At 38.5% G+C, this 22897-nt stretch overlaps 1 pseudogene; it reads left to right on the top strand.

Moving 5' to 3' along the window:
* The first annotated feature begins 3830 nt into the window (after positions 1 to 3830).
* LOC142852794 (eukaryotic translation initiation factor 1 pseudogene) lies at positions 3831 to 4403 on the top strand (annotated as a pseudogene).
* The last annotated feature ends 18494 nt before the right edge of the window (positions 4404 to 22897 follow it).

Consider the following 22897-nt stretch of genomic DNA (forward strand, 5'->3'; position numbering starts at 1 on the left):
ATTCCTTCACTCTAGGGGTTTTGTTTTATGCCATAAGCAGTGGCCTATCTTAGGTATAGAGTTTCAAGTCTAATACTTAGACGAAAATGAGACATATTGTGAAATTGATTATATAGTCTTACCCAACTTGAATAGCATGTAAACTTTCTATAAGATTCACACAAAGCACACTACTAATTCTGAATAATTATGCAAAATAAAAATTCAATCATCTCGGGCCATTAAGTGAAATCTTTCTTGAAAGAATATGTTATCTGATCATAATAAACAAACTTAAAGGAGAGTTTTGATAATGAAAAGTAGAGTGGATATCCTTAGTATGCAAACATTTGTAAAACTGTCAAGTTTCTAAACATATGGGATCCCATTTTCTAGTGTCATTTTTTTGTTCTTGTTGTTTTCATGTGAAGTTTCAAACTCAGTAGAAAAGATCTGCAGAAACTTCTCTTACATGAATGCATGCATGTCTCGGTTAGTTTCTAGATGCACAAAATGCATGAAATTTTGGCTGCAGTAGTGAAATCTGGAGTAATATCTTTCAGATTAGATGTTAAATCAACCTTTTCCAGAGATTACAGATTACATGGTAAATCTGGTAAGACCTGGTTATAGACTTAAAGCCCTGACAGATGTCTTTGGAATATTTGTTTCCTCCCTAAAACAAAAGACTGATCATAACATTAAATTGCAAATGTTTTTTTTTTCTATTCAGAATTTACCAGGAATATTTACTATCACAACACAGATATAATTTGCTAGTTTTGTGGTTTTATTAATGTTTCCTTTGTTTCTTTCTCTTGTAGCAGGCTCAATGAATGAAGGTGTGTTTTAGCTAGAAAATTTGGTATCTACAGTGCAATAGCAAAATATAAAAAAAATTCATTTTAAAAAATTATAGGACATTGGCTTGAAAATTTAGGACTTTTAGTGATACAAATCCAAGCAAGACTTCAGTTAATCTAATCTAAAGAACACTTTTTAAAAAAAATGTAATATTTATAATTTGCAATAAATAGGGTTTTTTAATTCGATATCAGTAGTCTATTTAAAGACAACTTTGGAGAAATTTCCTCTGATGGAGTATAGAAGTATATCTTGACTATTTAAAAATCAATATTTATGTGAAATGATTTTATTTTGAATCAATAAAAATTGGCCACATATTTACTGCAAAATATTTGTTTCAAGTTTGTTCACTCTCTATCTCTTCTCCATCTTTCAGTCTCTCCTCTCTCTCTCTCTCTCTCTCTCTCTCTCTCTCTCTCTCTCTCTCTCTCTCTCTCTGTAGGATTCAGGTAGTTAAGGTTAGCTTTAAATTATCTGAGGGGATGAGAATTCATGATTCCCTCTCCCATTTGATTGATTACAGGCAATTTTGCCATTTTCAGGAAAAGGTGGACAGGTATAATTCTTTAAAAGTTTTAGATAATCCAAAAAGTCTTTTAGAAGCCATGTTTTTTTCTTTGTTTGTGTTTGTTTTTATAATTTATTATGTTAGGGAAAAAAACGCTACCAAAACCAAAAACAATGTGAATGCTCAAAGTCAAAAGAGCAATTTTGTAAGCCAGGGCATTTTATAACTGCATATGCCAATCTTCAGTGTCCCTCCCAGTTTTCAATAGGGACCATAGCATTTAGAAGACAAAGTCAGCCTCCTGAGTGAAAACAGTCACCAGGGCAGAGTAAGACCACTGAATTCCTGGTCCCTCAGCAGCCTGCAAAGCATCTTCAAGTACTGTGAAAGTGACCCAGCAGGAAGGAAGTTCCTGGGCTAGTTTAAGAATGATTTCATCTGTAATCTTCAGCCCACATGAATGATGTCTTCTGCAATGGGGGCTTGCTATGTGCTTATGGTGGGTAGTCAAAGGCAAAGCCTATGCTATTTGGGGGACCTTTGGGTACTCCTTTACTCCAATTCTCCAGTGGATGACCCCACTCATGAACATACAGGCAGTGTGAACTGTGTTTAGTGGTTTTTATTTTTTTTAAAGATATACAGTTGGGAAGGGGACATGTAGAAAAGCACATGGAAGGAGTTGGAGGGGGGAGATGGGAGGCATATATTCTCAAATGCCATTGTCTATGTATCAAATTCTTATTGATGAAAGAAATTTAAAGAAAACATAGATATTAGCAAGTGCTGCATATTGAAATCAGGATTCCCCAAAAGTATACTTTGGTACAAAAGCTACAAAAAGAATCTTACTGAGGGAGATAAAATAAACCTTTGATTATTTCATTTAGGCTCAAACTAGACAAAAGTTATAGAGACAGGTTATCAGAAAATTCCTACCAGCAAGCTATCTTCATGTAGACCTAGCACCGTAATGAATACATCTGCAGACTCTGAAAACTCCAAGCTCCAAACTGAAAACGGAGTAATTACATGTAAAAAGAGTTCTCCCAAGAACAGGCAAGGGCTTTGAGCAGTTGGGAGAACAATGATTTAAACCTTGAAAGGAGTTCCTGCAGGCAAAGTCTCAAGAAACATAATAGAGAAAACATGAATAGTTGTCAGAAGAAGAGACGGTCAAGAGATTCAGCAATGGCAGAAATGACCCCATAGAAACTAGAGATACTAGAGAAATGAATAAGAATAAAATGCTTAATATCTTTAGGATATTACCTACTCGAAGGTAGCATATCAACCTGTAATTAAATATTTTGGGAGGAGGAAGCCATAGGAGACTAAGACAGAATTGCCAAGTGAGATATCGATAAGGAAACATAAAAACAACGCTGTCTTAAAAACTATTGCTGTGGGGCTGATGACACAGCTTGGTGAGGGAAGCGCTTGTTGCAGAAACCAAGGACCTGAGCTTCCGTTCCCAGCACCCACTTAAAAAGCCGGGCATGACTGCAAGCACACGCCTATGAGCAAATGCTGGGTTGGTGTTGGGGAGGCAAGTGGAGACAAATGGATCCCCAGAGTTTGATGGCCAGACTGTCTAGCAAAACAGGGAGCTCCATATTCAGCAAGAGTCCCTGTCTCAACATGTGAGGTAATGATAGAAAAAGATAACCAATGTCAAATTCTTCTCTATACAGGCACTAGAGTGAGCAAGTATATGCATACGCTTACAATTTATGTGTGTGTGCATGTTTGAGTGTTGTGTGTGTGTGTGTGTTTATTCTTGTAAAGCTGAGGTAGGAACACCACAAATCTGAGGCCAGTTTGGGTTGCATAAGAGGACCTGAGCTCAAAATATTGATATGTCTACGAACTAACAAATGGATAATGAAATGTACATAGCACGATTGTATTCAGTTATAAAGAAAAGTGAAATTATGAGGTTGACAGATAAATTGATAAAATTGGGGAAATTGTACTGAGCAAGGTAGCCTATATCCAGAAATGTCTTAATGTTTCTTTCACACATGAATCCTAGCCTCAACTCTTTAGTGTTGTGTGTTTAATTTGGAGTATTTCCAGGAGCTAGAAAACTTGAAAAGTAGAGTAAGTGTTGCCTTGGGTGAGGATGGATGGTGGTACATAGGGAAAATGAGGATGAAGGAATATTGGGAGCAAAAAGGTCCAAACAGGGAGAAGGATGGAGGTAGGTTTGGGGAAACGTGGCTAATGAAGGGTTAATCAAGAAGGTGAGGGTATGAGAAAGGCTTTCAGAAGGAATTAATATATTATGGGAGGGGAGAGCCCTGTAAGCTATAACGGAATCACCCAATAAGATAGTTGCCTATTGGCCCCAGTCAGTGAGCCGCCGCCGAGGACTCAGCTGCCTCCCCCTCGAGCCCCCTCGCTTCCCGACGTTCTGCTCCCCCCCCACCCCCCACCCCCCCCCCCACCCCCCACCCCCCCCGCCCACCTTCTCCCGCAGCCGCCTTCCGCAGGCCGTTTCCACCGAGGAAAAGGAATCGTATAGTATGTCCGCTACTCAGAACCTCCACTCTTTCGACCCCTTTACTGATGCAAGTAAGGGTGATGACCTGCTTCCTGCTGGCACTGAGGATTATATCCATATAAGAATTCAACAGAGAAACGGTAGGAAGACCCTTACCACTGTCCAAGGGATCGCTGATGATTCCGATAAAAAGAAACTAGTGAAGGCGTTTAAGAAGAAATTTGCCTGCAATGGTACTGTAATTGAGCATCCAGAATATGGAGAAGTAATTCAGCTACAGGGTGACCAGCGCAAGAACATATGCCAGTTCCTAATAGAGATTGGACTGGCTAAGGACGATCAGCTGAAGGTTCATGGGTTTTAAGTGCTTGTGACTCTGAAGCTTAAGTGAGGATTTCCTTGCAATGAGTAGAATTTCCCTCCTGTCCCTTGTCACAAGTTTAAAAACCTCACAGCTTGTATAATGTAACCATTTGGGGTCCGCTTTTAACTTGGACTAGTGTAACTCCTTCATGCAATAAACTGAAAAGAGCCATAAAAAAAGATAGTTGCCTATTATATGAAATCTAATTAAAAGATGTCAAAAAAATGTTTGAAGGAAGACACCTGATGAACCTATACAAACCATTCCTAGAAGTAACAGATCACTAAACAAAATTGCTAGTGCCAAGCATAGGATATAATCATAGAAGCTGCTGTAACTGAAGCTCCAGAAACTGACAAACCAGTACAGACGATTGCTATTCCACTAATTATCTAAAAGAATTAGTTGATAAGACACCGCATATTTTACAGCTAGATAGCTTTAATAGAGCTGGTTGGTATTTCACAGGGTGAGGAGGGTATAAAGACATCATGCTTTTACCAAGATGTAAACTATGAAATTCAGTACCTACCTGCCAGGGAAAATGGGTCTGTTGTTGCTAAAATGATATGACAGTTATGGGTGTGAACAACCATCCTCTGCTTCAATTTGAGGCCTGCTTTATTAGAGAGAATTCATGTCCAGTGCTGTAAACCTGTTCCAAAAACCCATGGCTGAAGAAGACTTGGGCCCCAGGGATGAGCCTAATACTGGCTTAGCTAAACTACATATCCCCAACTACCTTCTGTATACGAGTACACCCACACAAAAAGGCAACTTTGAGCCTAAATCAGAGAAGCTTCTCGGCGTGATACAGAGGTGAACACAAAGATCACAGGTTAAAAAAGATGCTGAAAAAAAGCGCGGGGGAAGACTTAGCCTTAAACAAGGCATACCGCTCCCTTAAGGCTCAGGGAGTATTGCAGAAGAGAAAATGGGAAGAATGCAGGCATTGGAAGATAAGGAGAAGGATGGCAAAACGCCGTCTCGTAAGTATGGCAAAGCCATGGGTATCATAAACTCACAGTAATTATGCAATAGCTATGGACTCACACAAATAAGACACTGTAGTAATCAACTGTTGAAGGGAAGGAGCTCACTGGACCCTACCACTTACTGCTGACTTATTAGCAACTAACAGGGGCTGGCATGGTATCTTGTTGTATACCCATGATTGAACACACCAGGCTTTCATGGGTAGTTCCAAACTCAGAGTCACCCAGATGATCCTAGTTACAGTCTGTGGAACATAAAAGAAAAGAAAAAGTAATTAATATAATAAATAGATTTGCTAGGGCAAACAAGGGCTGCAAGTGTGGGAGAGAAATAAGAGGAGGAAGTAGCCACAATAAATTATCAACATGAAAAAAATTGCCAAAGAATGAAATCTGTTAATAAAATAGAAAAACACAAAAAAGAGACGCTAGTCAAAATATTAAATACACTGGACTAGATAGTAGTAACATGAGAAAACGTTATCAAGAAATAACACAAAAAACAGGACAGAAAAACAGTAAAATTTATACACACTCTCAGTGAATCCATCCTAGAGACAAAAAAGATCTAAAATGTAATATTCTTTAATAGTCTTATATTAACAATTTTAAGAAAAACTAGTCAGTTTTAAGGGAAAAACATGAAAATACAGACATTTTCACAGTTTAAAGACAATGGTATCTAAAACACACATTGAACAATAATTAGCATAATAACAAAACCTTTTCATTTACCAAAAATAATAGAACTTTTCCATTTAAATAGAGCTTACGTTGTCTCCTATACTTAGAAAATTCAAGCGACAAAATTCACGTGTTGATATTCTCATATATCTTGAAATCCATTTAAATGGAATAAAATAATAACAATTAAATTTAAATTGGTGCTCAAAATATATACATAAGTGCAAGTCTTGGGTGTGCTAATGATGTATCCTTTTTAAGTTTTAAAACAAAGACTTATAATAAATGATCTCCAGGAGATTATTTTTAAATAATTAAGCCATTCATCAATATCCAAATTGCACAAAGAAAGATACGATGATTAGATATAAGTAGCCCCCTATTAACCAAACCATACGCATTAGGGCACTGTATAATTAGTATGACAGAGACTGAGGTATCAAACAGAAGCAGCAGATGTAATCAATGACAGCAAGGGTTTGTATTCAATTGCGAAGACAAGAAGAAATAAAAGAAAGTGTCTCATGTTAGAAAAACAATAGTGCCTTGCAAATACTCGATTGCTTCACCAAAGCATTTCTGTAGGATTTAATTAACTGGACTAGGTCCAAGTCTCAAGTTGAGATGTTTAAGTTACTCACTACATCAAGTGCTTTGTTTGTAAACATCCACACATACAGTCTCTTCTCCTTTGTAGGTCACATAAACACGTTAATTACTGAAAATACAAAATAAATACCTTACAAGCTACTTCCTGGTATTTTATAATGAATTTGCCCCTTACATGGATTTGTGGTATATATACATTCAAAATAATATAATCTCTTCTAGATGATGTTATTGAAGTATATCCAGCTTCACATAAATAGTATAGATCATGTAAAACAATTTCTCATGCATTGACTGTATCACCATTTATCTTGGCTCTTTAATTTCTCTTTCGATTTTGGCAGAGACTACCATTAATTTGTGCCTTCTCAATTATTTTCACTTGGCCATACTGCAACTTAAAAAAAAAAATCACAAAATTCAAGAAACTTTTGAAAAACTCCACTAATGACTAGAATTTCGTGTTTCATTTTGTTTTGCTTTACATTTTTTAAAATTCATTTCTTCACTCATTCACTGTGGGAGAATAAAATAATAATAAATCCCATCAACTGTGGGAATTAATTAAAATGTTTTGAGCTCAGAACGTAATAGTAGCCATCCAAGGTGGAACTGAGGTATGTACCTAAAATGGAAACAGAGTGAGTGTCTTTCATTCTCTGACAGATGGGTTCGCTGGTAAGAGTTTATGAATCTTCACAACCGTAAGGAAGGACTTCATAAAAGTTTGATTCATGAGAAACAGTGTAGGATGTCTGAGTACTTGAGGAGCAGTCTCTGCAAGTGAACCCAAGCCCCTGGCACACAGGATGAAAACATCCTGGGGGTGTCTCCTACTTTGTAGCATGACGGAAGTTTCTAAGAAAGATTCACCAGCACATTGCTATTTGCGATAATAATAGTTATGGTCAGCGAAGGACAACAGGTTGTTTGTTTGTTTGGCATTGTTGTTACCAAAAAACTGAAGTGAAACAGCTGTCATTGAAGAAAGGGAGAAAATAGCAAAGTTTTCTTACAGTTTCCAGACCAAATGCCAACATTAAAACAACAATATAAGTATCTATAAATGGAGGTATTTTGGCCCAGACAGACTGGCAAATATTACATTTAAGTGAAAGGGGCACCGAAATACTTCCTTCTCTGTTAAAAACCCAAGGAATTTTAATTTAAACTTAATTACAGTTTTAAGTAAAGCATTACACATTAGTTATCCAGTCTCCGAGGACATGCAAAATAATGTCCTTTCGCAGGAAGTAGGCCCAGTGTTGACCAGTTGCCAACTGTCAAACGAGGGGATTTTTAAAGAGACCTGTGTGCAGGGGTTTTAAAAAGTAGAGGAAATAAAATGATATATGTGTATAAAGAATTAACGTGCCTTCTGCAATAATTCTCGGTGAAACCCTAACTTTTACAATGAAAAAGACGAACACAGCAAATTGGAAAGTATTACCTCATCCTTTTATGGGCAAGAAAATGCAATATCATTTCACATAAAGTTAAGTAATGTCAATCAAGAAAAGATTCAAGTTCAGAGGTTCTTTTCCTTACCATACAAATATTTTCGAAATTCTTAAATGTCCACTTGTTTTTCAGAAAGCGAGAGAGAAATCTACAAGTCAGTGCATGAAGGATGAGCAACAACATCTAAATTAATTTATAGGTTAAACCTAAGAACAGCTTACATGCTTATTTGTTCATTCCTATTTATTGCCTTTAAAGTTAGCATGTATATAATATAAGTAATTGACTCAAAACGCAGGAAATCACCATTCCTAAGGGACTAATGTTGATAATTAGTATAGACCTTGGCCAGTCTTGAACAAATAAGAAACCGTAATCAAAGACTATTTGCCAAACTCCCGGATAACCATTAGCTATTAGAACAGAAACGCAAGTTAAACTTCCACTGAAGTAGGCAAGCAGGAGAGTTGCAACACACTTCAGCTTCCAAAAGAAGTTCGTGCACTGTCCTGTGGGCAGTATCTTAAAATACAGTTTTTTACAAAATGTAAAATCACATTAAACTCAAATATTTGCTGACAGTAGTAAGAGTTCTTATGCTCATTACAACTCCCGATTTACATCTTATTTCCCTTCCCACATCAGTTAGTTTTAGATATTTGACAGAGAAGCATTTGCTTGTACATTTTCTGAGTGCTAGAGATCAGACTCACAGTCTTGCGTGTGACCGGTTTCTCCAACACTGAGTTCCAGGGCATTCTCTTCTTCTCAGAGATGGCTCACTCACGTGAGAAGAATATACATTTTCATTTGGATTTTCTGATGTTGCTGTTGTGTCTTGCTCTTCTTTTTAATGATTACTTAAAATTTTTATACATGATCCCCACTGGGGACTTGTCATTAATGTAGACAGTTTCTCACTAAGACCACCCCTCTTCTGCAAATGTTGATGCAGACAGTTTTCCATCATGGGAAAGGCAAGAGACACCCGATAGGTAAAATGCTTGGGCCAGCTGAAAAGTCGCTCTCTGTCACCATCCACCACAACACTGCCCAGGAGAGCACAAACTGGGTAGTCAGAATAGCAGCGGCAGTGGGGTGGGACAGTCCATGTGGGTCCCCACTCACAGAGACTGAAAGAGTTAGCACTGCTGCTGAATTCCAGCCCGCTGGCCACAGAGACCAAAGCTGAGCCACTAATAAGGTCCCTCCACTTCAGGAAACCAAATTGTCACTTCGCAGAGGATCTCCCTTGATCCCTTCTGCTCTGGAAAGAAGCACAGATATATTTTTGTGGATAACAGACACATCTTTCTGAATGTGAGCATGACTGTAGTTTTTGGCCCTGAAGCCTTAACAAGCACTGCTGTTCACAGGCTTACAGATCAGGTGTGATGCACATGATCTCTGGTGACTGCCTTGGATTTAGGGGTTAACTGAACATTATACTCTCATGATCCATTTTGGTTGGAGACAGGGCTGTATCCAAGGCTGGCCTCTAAAATGCCATCCTTCCGTCTCAACTACCGGGGTCCTAGGGTTATAGGCATGTGCCACAACTCCTAACTGTCATAATACATTTTGAACGATGGCTCTTGCTATCGTAAAAAAAACACTAGAGACCCACATGCTATGCCTAACTCTATGTCACAAATGAAAAGAAACAAGCTTTTTCTTAGTTTTCTTATTATCAGCTAGTTGATGAGTGTATGTGGCATGAGAATGACCGCGACAGGTTGGAGAGGTGGCTGAGTGGACGCTTGCCACAGCAGCCTGACCACCTGGGTTTTGAGTCACAGTGAAAGGAAAGACTGGACTTCCTCAAGTTATCTTCTGGCTTCTACGCGCATGCCATGTCATGTGTGTGCTAGCGCACATACAAAACACACACACACGTAACAACATTGTTTTTAATTTTTAAAACAATAACTGGAGAAAAAAGTGAACAGTAGTAAGAAGCACATGTAAAATTGCACCAGGCCTGTATTGACTGCCACGTGTACCTAACCCCTTGGCACCATGGCAACTGCCTTCAGTGTGACATTGCTTCATTAGCATTATCATCGTTGCGCACAAAAGAAGATAAGGTCGGCCTGATATTTCCCCTACATACCTACAATAGCTTTGTGTGTACACCTCACATGCACTCATTCATTTCAGTTCTCACATCACCTTGTTGCCAAGGAAACAGGCATCAGCAATGCTTTGGAAATGGTGAAAAGAAATCTCTAAAATAGCAAATGTATATTGTATCCTGTGGTACATAAGACTTCACTTCTCTGAAGAACAGCACTTTTTCCGTGTTAATGAATCAAATTCTAACTCACTGCAAAGCTTAACACCAAATCCTGACAGGCTAGATGCTATAAACAAAGTTCACCATAGCGGAATAGTAACCAGGCTAAATATTAGTTCTATAATTACGATTATTACAGGATATACCCATTATACAAACCCTATAGTATATATTTAAAAATTACAGTATTGGCTATTTCCAAAAGTTATTTTTTTAAAGCAATAACTAAGAATAAGCATAGAGGTCATTGACTAAAATAAAATTAATTTATTCCAAATCATAAATTCATGTGCTTGGGGGGTCTAAGTTTCTACTAAAGACAATATAGTGAAATAACTTAGGATTTATTGACAAACATATTTATAATCACATTGCAGCTAGCTTCCCAAAGTGGGGCGAGTGGCACATTCAGAGCAGTTCAACTGTAAATAATCTAATAAAAAGCTCGTTTTCTGAAGTAGGGAAGATTAAAGCAAGTGATGGTACAGGCGGGGATAGAAGGGTGGCTCAGTGGTAAAAAAAAAAAATACACTTGCTACTCTTCCAGAGGGCAAAGTTCAGTTCACAGCGCCCTTTCTAGGCTACTCACAACTGTCTATAATGCCAGCTCCACGAATCTGATCCCTTCTTCTGTTTTTGATGTTGTTTGCTTGTTTACTTAGAAAGTCTCACTATGTAGCTCTGTCTGCCTAGAGCTAATTATGTACCCCAACCTCACTCAAACTCACAGCAATCTGCCTATCTTTGCACCTCACCCTTCTGAGAACTGGGATTAAAGTCATGTTACCAATACAAAGTTCTAAAATTATAAAGGGGTGGGGATGCACGCATTTCCCTGGGAAGAGAAAATAGAAGAGATAGAAGGGTAGACTGGGGGCTGGCAAGGATGGGAGCATGAGGGATTGGGTTGGGGGAATGGATGGAGGGGAGAGTAGTGAAAGAGATGTTTTGGTGGGGGACACATTTTGGAATCAGGTACAATGGAAACTCCCACAAATCTACAAGGATGGCCCCAGCTAAGACTCCTAGCAATAGTGGGTAGGTAGCCTGAACTGTCCTTTCCCTGTAATCAGATTGGCAACTGCCACAATTGTCATCAGAGAGCCTTCATCTTGTGACTGATGGAAACAGATGCAGAGATCCACAGCCAAGAACTGGTCCAAGCTCAGAGAATCCTGTTAAAGAGAGAGAAGGATTGTATGAGCCAAGGGGTGGGGGTGGGGGAGTCAAGGTCATCACAAGGGAACCCACAAAAACAACTAACCTGGGCTCATAGGAACTCACAGACTGGAGTGACAGGTAGGGAGCCTGCATGGGATAGACCTAGGACCTCTGCATACGTATGATAATTGTGTAGCTTGATCTACCAAGGGCCTGCCCCTAATGTTTTGACTGGCTTCTAGGAACATATTCCTCATACTGGGTTGCCTTGCCCAACCTCAATACAAAGAAAGAATTTTAGCGCTACCTCAACTTGATAAGCCTTGCTTTGTCATTTTGTAACTTTAAATAGGAGAAAGAGAAAAAAGTAGTTAGGGACCAGAAAAAAAATAATAAAGAAAATAAACAGCTTTGCTAGCCGTAGGATTTGTGAAGCTGTTACCACAATTGAATGACGGTGGACGGATACCGCCTACAAGAACAGATCCTGGGAAAAAAGCAAGACAGGAAGGGAGTAGTGTCGCAGCTGGCTAAGAAAAATACCTGTTTCTTCTGACCCTTTAAGAGCCTTGTTGTTATGCCCCATTGCTAGGAGCCAGCCACAACCCCAAGGAAAAAGAGCTCTGGGGCTGCTGTTGGAAAAACCAGCTTCCCAGAGCAGGGCAAGGAAGAGTTAAACACTGGTTTGGACAAACAAATGGAACATGTCTGACATATTCCTTTATTGGTTACACTACCTAAAGCAAATGACCTAATCATATATTTCTCGGTCATCATTTTTAAAATATAAGTAACAAGAACTTTCTTATTTTGAAATAAAACCTGAAAATCAACAGAAAAATCAAAATAACTCAACAAATGTCAGAAATTGTCTTTTCCAAGTCTACTTGTTTATGGAAAATGTCATGGTATTCTTGCCATTAAGTTATAAAGGATGTAGCTTGAGAAGTTGAAAATTTAGAAGATAGTCAAAGTATAAAGACTTAACCATATATAGCACTGTTATATAGTGAGAAAGTCTCAATAGAAAAAGAAAAAAGAAAATAAATTTTTTTAGTTTAGTTATGTACAATGTAAAAATATAACACATAGTATAACATTTTGTAATATTTAAAATTAACTAGAATACTGGTTTTAAATTTGGTTTTCATTCCTCAAGAAGAAAGCAATTTCGAAAATCAATTCCTGTCAACCATGGTGATACACACCGATAATTTCCAGCACTTTGGGAGGATAAAACAGTAGTATTCATGAGTTTGAAACCAGCCTGTACTATCTAGTGAGACAGACTGAACAAAAAGAAAGCTGGGTGTTGGCGGCACACACCTTTAATCCCAGCACTAGGGAGGCAGAGGCATGAGAAGCTCTGTGAGTTCGAGGCCAGCCTGGTGTATAAGAGCTAGTTCTAGGACAGGCTCCAAATCTACAGAGAAACCCTGTCTTTCAGAGAGAGAGAGAGAGAGAGAGAGAGAGAGAGAGAGAGAGAGAGAGAGAGAGAGAGAGAGAGAGAGAGAACATACATTAAAAGCTGTTCATACCCTACAGCTTTTGTCTTTTATCTTTCTATATCAGATAGTAACTTCTTTCATACCACTCGTTAGATTATTCTGCTCTGTGGACAGAAATGTGGCTCTCTGAGGGATATCTACATGCTAATCCCCAGAGCCTGTGAATATGCTACCAAACACCGCGATATGTAGGATTAAATTAAGCATGTTAAAATGAGAAGATTATCTGGGATTATCCAGGTGGGACACATGTAATAACAAGGCTCCTTATGGGAAGGAACAGGAAGGTCACAGTGGGAGCCAGGCAGGTGATGATGGAGTCCGAGTTTTCGGCAGTGATTCAGGCAGAGATCAGGAGGCAAGTTGGGCACTCGGGAGTTGGAAGAGGCAAAGAAAAGATTTCACTGTCTTGAGCATTCAGAAGGTATTCAACACTTTTGATTTTTTTTTCTTTCAGTTTAGACCTTCTGACCTCCACATTTTTGAGACGATAAATTAGTGTAGTTTTAAACCAGTAAGTCTGCGATTATAGTAGAAATAAAAAGTTGTAATTTTGTTGCTGTTTCCCTCGGTTCCTTCTCCCACTAAGTCTACATGTCACCATGGGAAGCAAACTTTTGCTTTCAGACAAAATGAAACAAACAAACAAACAAACAAAAACCTATCAGGCAATGGGCATGCAGGGAAGAGAGGAGAAAGCCTACTCCTGTGAGCACCCCATCACCAGAGCCTGGAGGGGTGCTGGTGCCCAGCAGCTCTAAGGTCATTCTTCCTCCTGGAGCTCCAGACCCCAGTAGTTGTAACTGCTCCCCACTGCTCCTAGTCTCCAGTGTTTCACTAATCCTGTTGGTTCCCTTCAACTTGATCATACTTGCAGAATTAGTCCCCTCTTTGACAGTTCTCCAGCTAAGCCCCATGACTGTGCCATCTGGGTGCTGTCAGCTCACTCTCTCTGGCTCGACACAGAGTCTCATTTTCTAACTATTTATTTAGGATTTAGATACTTGAGTCTTAACAGTATTTTTGAGGTCCTTTAAGGGGGAACTAACTAACCATACACTCATTCAAAACCACGTCAGTCGTCTATTGGTAATTCAAGTTAATTTTAACCTTTTAAATTGAGTTGTTATATAGCTACCCTTACATTGTAAAAAAAAAATAACTTTCTCATTTGCAAAATAGCAGAAGGTGCATAACAGCGGTTGATTACATTTATACAGAGAAAGATGGCATTTATGAAATGCTGCAGAAATAATTTCAAAGAGAAGAATGGATTTGTCATTGTTCTGACTAGACTAAGCAAAAGGAGTAGACACTTCATGAATTCTTATAATTTACTGCAATGAAAAGCCAATCGGATATTATTGGTCATTAAAGGAATAGATGAGTGGTAAATAGAATTCCATCTTTAAAATGCATGTGCCCATCGGGAGAGTGCTTATTCTGCTTATGATCTGTCAAAATTATTATACATAAGCTGGAGGTGTATAGCTCAGTGGTATAGAACTGCTCTACTATGTGTGAGGTATTTGGATCAATTGCCAGCGTCACAGAGAGGGGAAACAAAAAAAAAGTAGAGAAAGAAAGAAGTGTTTCTTCTTCAGAAAAACAACAAATGGCAGAAGATGCCAGAGGGAACAGGGGGTCTAGGATTAGGAGGCTTCAGCATCTTTGGCTTTCAATATTCAACTGCAGGCTTAGGGACCCTTGGCCACGATCCAGGCCATTTCACAGCTAGCTCTTTCAAAACTAGAGACCTAATTTATTCAAAACTAGATAGATAGACTGATAGATAATAATAATAATAATAATAATAATAATAATGATAGATAGATTAATTTAATTATTCCTAAATGTGAACTGGGCAGAGGTACTACTATAAGAAACTTCTGCTGTGTGCTTACTTCGCAAACATTCACATCTCATTGAAACAAATAAATTAGGTTAGATGATGTTCCACAGCTCTATACCAGTTCCCTCAAGTTTGCCGAATTATTGTTTCACACAAATCACAAATTTCTCTCTGTATCTCACACATAACAAACTCTACGGATTAATTTCTGCTCTCAGAGTGAAAGATAAAAGATGCTGAAATAAAGCCACAGTTCCCCTACCAAGTGAGCTTGTGATTTTTACATGAATTGAGGTTGTTTTCGGTTGCTGGGTTTTTTTTTTTCTACCTCTGCTCTTAGCTCTTCACTAATGTCATAAGGGAGAAGAGAGGACCAAGGATGACCCGGTACACATTAGCGCTCCTGGAGACGATTCAGAGACACAATAGTGTACCTTCTGCATTCTCATGGAGACAAAGAACAGACTTCACTCTTTAAATAATTCATAACAAAAAATGCCTGAAATCAAAGGATTATAAAAAATAAAATCAATTAAATATGCACACTCATGGTATAATTTATGGTCCTGCCTTTAACTATAATATAGACTCCCACTTCTACAGGCATACTAAGAAGAGGCAAGATTCATGTTCATATTGTCTGTGCTTGCCACTTGGTTGAACTATCTTGAGATGCCTTCATTAGGCTTACTGTAAAGTAAGCTACAGTAAAATATAATATATTTCAAGTGTACAAGTTTGTGTGATTGTTTTCATTTTTAAAGTCAACTAAACATTTTTACATAATTATAAATAATTGTACTTAGCTGAGGAGGTAAGCATGGGTCTCTAATTAATAAGTATTAATTATTCTTTGACAAGAAATTTAACTCCTATTTAACTTAATGTTTACTGTAGTATAACTTGTACAGAATATTCATTGTAACACTGTAACATTACACTACATATTACTCAATAAGTGTCTTAGCTGGACTTCTAGTGCTACAATAAAATACCATGACCAGAAGCAACTTGGGGAGGAATGGGTTTATTTCATCTTACAAGTTGAAGTCCATCACACAGGGAAGTCAGAACAGAAACTTGAAAGCAGAAACTGATGCAGAGAAGGTGAAGGACTGCTGCTTACTGATTTATTCCTCATGGCTTCCTTAGTCAGCTTTCTTATAATACTCAGGACCACCATCCCAAGGATGGCACTGCTCACATTGAGCTGGGCTCCCTCCCATCATTCATCAGTCAAGAAAATGTACTGCAGGCCAATCTCATATTTCTGTTTTCCCAGTTGATGTTCTCTTGTCTAATATGAGTCTATCTGGTGTCAAGTTGACAATACCAGCCATCATGGTTGGGTGGTGGTGGCACATGCCTTTAATCCTAGCACTCATAAGTAAAAGCAGACAGATCTCTATGAGTTTGAGGCCAGCCTGATCTACTGAGTGAGTTCCAGGACAGCCAAAGCTACCCTGTCTCAAAAAAATAAAAAAAAAAAAACAATAATAATAACAATAGCAAACACTTGCAAGCATAGCAGGTAACATTTACAGAATGCATATACATTAACCAATATGAATTCATTTGTATTAATGCTATAACATATTAAATAATATATACTATATGTAATAGTGAATAATAATACTATTTTCTAGCCACTTTAAGTAAATAATCTGCATATAAACAAGTCATCAGCAGGTGATGAAATAAAAATTAAATACTTAACGCATTTTTCTTTCTTATGTTTTTTTGTCATTATCTTATGTGTCACTTTACCTGAGGGTGGTGGTGAACAAGCATTCATTTAATCAACCTAGACAGGACACTAATGACAGGCCAAAGAAACTACTGTGACCCAAGTCTAGTATAGTGTAGAATTCATAGTCTCTACTCGTAGAATCCAGAGTCTCTGCTAACACTCAGGCTAGCTTTTAACTGTGAGCTCTTTAAAGTTTTCTCAAGTTAGCTTCAGACTTGTAACATGCTGTGAACAGTCTCAGCCAAGAAGGGAGGTATGAGTTACAAGGGAAGATCCAATCAAAACAAGATGGGAACCTAGCAGGGCTAACATCAAATCCTGCAAGCAATTCCATGCCCAGAATCTGGTGTGTGTAGATATCTTGGTTGTAGTCTAACAAATAAATTTTACCTTAAATCAGAGAAGCAGCGTAGCCAGCCACTAGAGAGACCTTTTTCCTTAGATTGAAGGGGTGATCCTATCTCTATGATTCCTCAGCCTGCCTCCATCTTTACAAAACCTCAGACTGCCTCTGAGCTCCTGTCTCCTCCCACCTTATATTCATCTCCCAGCCATAAGACTCCTGTTTCCACCTCCCTGGTACTAAGATTAAAGGTGTGTGACTCCCATGTACCAGGGTTAAAGGTGTGAGCCAACACAGCCTGGCTCTGTTTCTCTTTTAGAGTGCATCATTCTAGTGTAAACTAGGCTGGCCTTGAACTCACAAGAATCCATCTGTCTCTGCCTGTGTCTCTCGAGTGTTGGGATTAAAGATCTGTGCCGTCTCTGCCTGGCCTCTATGACTAACTAGTGGCTTAGCTCTGCACTTTGACCTCCAGGCAAGCTTTATTTGTTAGGTTATAAACAAAGTATCATTACATTGGTGGTATCATTTGGGCACCAATGATCTTAGATAATCACATGCCTCCATCTCTGTTCTTTGAGGCAAATGTGGTTTCTCTCTTGGGCTAGCTGTATGCCATGCCTGAAATTTCTTGGCAGGCATCCATGTTTCTGATATCACCAATATTCTGGAGCATTAGGCCTTGTTTTCATCACTTCGTTGATAGCCCCAGGAGGAGCTTCAAGTATGGAATCAGATTCTGCTGCAAACTGCCTGGTTAGAAGGTATTCTAAAGCAGTGTGGTAAGCCTCCACGAACCCTCACTTTTTCATCTTGTTTGTCTGCAAAGCCAGCAATCATGGAGATGATGCCAAGCAATTTAGTCCATCATTTTTTAACTTACCCTTATTCAAATTCTCAGAGCAAGGGCAATACAACCTTATTCTTTGCCAGGATGTAACAAGAATGGCCTCTAAGCTAACTTCAACCAATTCCTCATCGAGGCATTTGAAGCAGGGACTTCACTGTCTACACCTTTAGTCTTTAATCTTAAACACCTCTCACTCCCAACAGAAGAACCCGCTCTTTTTGTTGTGTGTTTTGTTTTATTTTGCTTTGAGACAGAGACGAACTCTATAACTCTTGCTGGGCTGAAATTTGCTAGGTCGCCCAGGTTGGCCTTGAACACACAAAGTTCTATCTGCCTCTGCTCCCCTAGTGCTGGTACTAAATGCTCTAAGGCTTTGTCTTTGTTACTGTTCTATAGATGTGAAGAGACACCATGATCAAGGCAACTTATAACATAGAAGCATTTATGTGGGGGTTTGCTTACTGTTTTAGAGAGTTGGTTCATGACCATCATAGTGGAGAGCCTAGTGACAGAGACAGGGATGGCGCTGGAGCAGTGGCTGACAGCTTTGATCTGATTCACAAGCAGGAGTAGGGAAGTGGGGAGGGAGTGAACTTTTGAAACTTCAAGTCTCACCTTCTCCAATAAGGCCACAACTTGTAGTTTTCCCAAAATTGTTCAACCAAATAGGAATCAAGTATTAAAATATGAGTCAGTAGGGACCATCCTCATTCAAGCTACCATAGACTTTTCTATCATACAGGTCAAAATTCATTTTTGTAACCCAACCCAGAAGCCTACAAATATGAAGTCAGATAATTATCAGCCATGGCCCCAATCTCGGTATTAATTTTTTGTTTAAGTTACTCTTCTTGCTGTGACCAAATATCTGACGACAATGACACTTAATGAAGGTTTGTTTCAACTCAAAGTTTGGAGGAATGCAGTCTGTTATCAAGGCGTTCATGGCACCAGCCGTAACCTGAGCTACAGCATTGACAAGAGAGCTGAGAGGAGAATGGTTAGTGCTATTCGGCTTTCTCCTCTTTTCACTTTTTATTTAGCTCAGGGGCCTATAGTATGGTGATACATTTCACAGGAAGTTTCCCCTCTTTTATTTAAACTCCCAGGTAAAGGGTCTTACAGACAGACCCAAAGGTCTCATTAATGCCTTAGGTGTCTCTTGATCCAATCAAGCTGACAATTGAGATCAAGCATTGCAAATACACACTATTGTTTTTCGAATATCTTCTGTCTCCAGTTAATTGAATCCTTGGGTGTAAAGGAACAGGCACATGTCTTCTGGGATAGAAAAATGTGATGCAAAAGGAAATTTAGGTTTATGTATGTCTCAATCATGTCTAACTAACAGACTTTGACTTCTCTTGGAGTAGACTTTTCATTCTTCCCTTGTGAAACCTGAAGCATCTGACAACTGAACGATGCTTTAAGAAGTTGTTTTATGCCTGAAATGCAAGTGCATATTAACTGATAAATAGCTGTGCTAACCCACCAAAGACATTATCTCTGAGAAATCACTGCACCGTATTGGCCAATAGCAACAGGGACCAGACTGAATGAATGAGCTGGAGCCGAGAGAGTTTACCCCAAATTTGAGCTTGTTTAACACAAGGACTAAAACTCAAGCCCTCATTCACTTATTCAGGGCTGCTTACTATGCCTGAGTAGGGCTGGAGGCATCCTGACCACAGTGCCCCATATCCAAAGGGGGTGAGAACTGGAAGGTGCTCCAAAGAAAATTATTTTCTCCTCATCCCTTTTTAAGAATTAGCTTCACCCTTACAGTGAGTTTGCTCCCTTTTGGCTACTAAGCTGATCAGGGGTGACTGCATACTTACCTCAAACTAAAGTAAAGTGCATACTCTATACTCTAGAATCTGGAGCATCGTTCCAGAGGGACAAGACAGAAAAAGGGGAATATCTTGCTTACATTATACCTTTTTGCCACATGAAATAGAGAAAGAAAATACCATAAAAAATGTCCTTCTTGGAATAATGAAACCCAATACAAACAGATAGCTTGCATTTTCCAACTTTTCTTCTAGAGAAATTACAATTCTCCTATTTAATGTGGGCCAGTAACTCTCCTTGCCTTTCAGAGAACTCTGTGATTCCACTGTAAACAAGACTCACAGCACTGGAGAAAATGGTAGCAATGTTGAGCAGTGTCTATTTTTCCATAGGAGCCTCAGGATGGATTTAGGAAGGCCCTGATTCTTGTATAGCAGAGCAGGGCTGGCTGATTAAATTGAATCTCTTTCCCCACATTTAGAAGGAAAAAATTGCGGCAGGCAAGATCTGTTTTGAACTGAGAATGTTCACAACCCTAGTTAGGAAGAGAATCTCTGTAAATGCTGAGGGACAGTTGAGCCGTTGTTCATGTTGTTTCGGGTGGAACTATTTATTTGCCCACCCAATAAGATTTCCAAAATATAGCTTATTGAGATTATTTTGAGAGATAAATATTTAGAAGGATACAACATACTGAACATATTTTTAGAAAATGTTGATATTAGCAGCAGCAGCTAGCTGTTTATTTTATACAATTTTGAAACAAAGACCAACCATGATAAATCAGAGTTGTAACTTAATATTGATTCAGGATGTATTAGTTAAGGATGGTTTCTTGTAAAAACTACATATTAAATACATGCATAAAACTTATCTCATCTATGTATATACATACATGGATGTATATGTGCATACATATTCACATATATTAAACATATGTCCTGTATACATATCTTAATATCTACTCACATATATATGTACCCTTATAGGGACTCCACCAACACAGGGCATTTGTTAGCACTGAAATGTGATTAATAATAATCTGGAATTATAAATTACATTATTCCTTGCATGTATAGTTATGCTTTTAAAAGACAACTTATAATCCTTCTATCCCTAATATAGCATAGTATATAATTTCATTTGTATTTTTCTTTTTTTTTCTCAATAGAGGGATCATCTCAAAGAAGGAAAAAAGCAGCCGCTGACATGGGAACCGTACCAACTTTTCCAGCTGGGTCTCTGTATTACCAGAAGGGCTAGCTAGGCTGTCACAGAGAGACCAGTAATCTCTTGTTGAACAAAACAGAACAAGACAAGATAATTCTGGCTGTGAATATGTGATACAAAAACCAAGACCACTTCATAATTTTGTCTAAGCAAAGGACAAAAACAAGGTCTTTGCACAAACCACAAAAATACCCAGTATGTCCTTCTCCCAGCTGTTTCATGTGGTCATTTGTTCAATCAACAATAAATCCAAGTTGTCCAACTGTAAGTCCATTCCTAATGGGCTTGGATTGAAAGGCACCTACATGTGAAAACTTGATCATAATGTAATAGATTTTATTATCCAATTTAGAATAACTATAGAAGCATATGTACATGTCTATAAATATGTAATTACCTGTTTTATCATATACACATACATAACATATACACATTAAGGCTTATGTCTATAGGTACAGAAAAAGAATGAAGATGGTCACAGTGATTAATCATATTTTCCTATTGTGAAGGACAAAATTCTAGGGTGCTCAAGGGGGGATTTTATTTTTGACTTTCATTTTTAAAATCACATTTTTGTTTTGGCAAACATAGTAAAGATTCAAAGCAAACTGATTTTCACAAAAAAACAAAAAGATTATCCTGAGATATATGACTTCAGAAGACATCCCTTAAGAGAAGACAAAAACCACTGAAGGCAGAGATGCTGTTGGTGGTCCTAAAGAAGCTGGCAGCCAAGCAGAGTGTGATGGTGCACACTTTTAATCTCAGTTCTCAGGAGGCAGAGTCAGGCAGATCTTTCTCAGTTGGAGGACAGTTTGGAGTAAAGATTGAATAATTCCTTGACATCCACTATTACATGGAGAGAATTTGTCTCTAAAAAAAAAAATAACTTTACTGAGAAGACTGAGAAGGTTGTAATAAGGAGTGTGTGTGTGTGTGTGTGTGTGTGTGTGTAAAACAAGTAATTAAAAAAGAGGTCATGAATTTGAAAGCAAGAAAGTAGGGGTATATGGGAAGATTCAGAAGGAGAAAAAAGCAAATGATATAATAATCTCAAAAGGCAAAAGAAGTTATAAAATATAATAGTAATAGAGTAATAATAATAAGAGAAGCTGGCAGCCATATTGCGAACACTTATCAATCCTTCCTGTTCTGGGAGAGACTGAGAGATGACAATTAAGGTAGCACCATAACCGGTAGGGAACCAGGATTCTATTCACAAGGAAGAAGGAAACTGGCGAATATGGGTATTTCATGAGCAATCAGTGAATCCTAAAGATGAGCACAGAGGCTGTCCTTGAATTAGTCTCTCAGTTTTTTTTTTAATTAAAGATTTCTGATCAGAGAAAAGATGATATAAAATATTTATAGCAAACACGGAATTTATCAAATTTATTCCAGCTGTACGTCTCTGAACAGTGTGTGAAGAAAAGGTCCTTGCCAATTCCAATGCTTTTTGTCTTGTTCCATCTTCCTCACTCCTAAATATTTCACACTTAATTCAGTAATTGAGAAAGCTATTAGCTTCCCTCATGGGCGTGTATCCTACCCTGTAGGTAGACTTACCAATGTGAGCCACAAAAAAGCTGACCAGAGTTTTCCTGATTGGCAACTTTTGTGTAGGGTAAATACAAACCCTGGAGAAAAAAGAACCAGATATTTTGTCTCACCAAATTTAAATCATCCCTCCTGCCAACGCCACTACTCTTTGGCTCACAGAAAAGTCAGTAGTCACTGAGCAGTTACAGATATAGCAAATATAGCTACTTAAAGATCAAATGCAGACATTAGCTTGCAGGAATTTAAGCTCCTGAAGAAGAAATGAAAAGGACATCTCTAAGCGTCAGAAAGGGGAAAGTTGCAGAGCTATCTGGAAAAGCTTGGGTGCAGTGCGGTTCTCAGGAGCTGCGAAGAACTGGGGTGTGAATCTTACTGACTCCCAGAGGCCAAGGAACTCAAGAAAAGGTGCAGAGAATACTTGCCCCAATCAGCAGGCGATGTCTGGGGAAATATAGGCAAAAAGAAGCAGGAGAGAACGAGAGAACGTAGGTGCTCTCCATCCACCATTTGGTTCAAGCTCAGGCCCTGAGGCTTAGCATCAAGTCCACTTACTCACCGAGCTGTCTCACTGGCCCTCCTTTTC

Source organism: Microtus pennsylvanicus, chromosome 6, assembly GCF_037038515.1.
Source record: "Microtus pennsylvanicus isolate mMicPen1 chromosome 6, mMicPen1.hap1, whole genome shotgun sequence".
In the NCBI taxonomy this organism is placed as follows: Eukaryota; Metazoa; Chordata; class Mammalia; order Rodentia; family Cricetidae; genus Microtus; species Microtus pennsylvanicus.